This window comes from Cucurbita moschata, unplaced genomic scaffold, assembly GCF_002738365.1.
Source record: "Cucurbita moschata cultivar Rifu unplaced genomic scaffold, Cmos_1.0 Cmo_Scf00053, whole genome shotgun sequence".
NCBI lineage: Eukaryota > Viridiplantae > Streptophyta > Magnoliopsida > Cucurbitales > Cucurbitaceae > Cucurbita > Cucurbita moschata.
The window spans coordinates 520,511-521,673 of record NW_019268569.1 but is presented as its reverse complement, the minus strand read 5'-3'; positions in this window follow the sequence as shown (position 1 = coordinate 521,673).

Sequence of the window (1,163 nt, the reverse complement as noted above, 5' to 3'; positions counted from 1 at the left end):
GCCTTAACCTGAAAAATGTAGTAGCAAATGGCTTGAGTATTTAAAGAAATACTCAGTAAGTGACTCCACTATTGGGGTTAAATGCAACAATCACATGCAAATGAGATGATGGGACCGATCTTTCAATCTGTCTTCCTACGGTGCTATTCTAACGGGTAAATTTGGATGTGTACCATATACTCTACACACAGGCCATACGTGCGAGTATGGGCTCACTAGCCAGTTCGCACACCGCTGGGCCACTTTCCTTGTTGGGCGAGCATACTCTGGGAGCTTCTTAGGCCGAACACCCGTCAGAACTAGTAACCATCACGACAGCGCTATGCAAAACATAACGATCGTTGTCCTGCCATTGGATGTACGCGTCCGTACCCTCGTGATGGAATAGGGGTATCCCTCAAATGCATGAGCACACATAATGCATGAGGTCCCCAATATTTCTACTTTTATCATTAATGAATATAACCCCACTATCTTCTTTCATGCTTAACATGTCATTTCTTATTTTTCAGTCTACGTATCGTACATAATCCTAACAGGGTTACATTTCATTTCATTTATCGTGATATCATGTCATTCATAATATGCTGTATACATACAAATATTTCATACAATCATGCCATTTAGGAACATCGTAAACGTCATAAGCACTACATATCATATCATACTAAACAGCATACATTCACGTTCACAAGATTACGTACTTAAGCACAACAGTCTAGCATACAATTTAATGACACGTGTGAATCCACGGGCACGTGCCAACATACAACAAACAACTCGTAACCTACGACGATGAGTGAGCCACTTACTTGGTAGGCCTTAGCCGAAGTACTTCCTAAAATGTAAACGTAAGCTCCTAGCTCCTCGTATACGTCCTACGCTTTCATTGGTGGTTGGTTCCTATTGGATCATTCGACACCTTTGTTAGTATTTTACAAACATAATTAATTTCCAACTTGAATTTGTGAAATACGACCATAAAATGACCTATTTTACCTTAAATGGGGTCGAAACTAAGTTCGGGAGGGTCGGAACAGTGACAAATAGGTCGGAAACAAGTTTCCTGAGCCGAATAAGCCGTCGAAGCCGAGAAGCCGCCGCCGAGCCGATTAAGCCGCCGGAGTCGTGGCACGTCTGCTAGTTGTTTTTCATTTCATAGT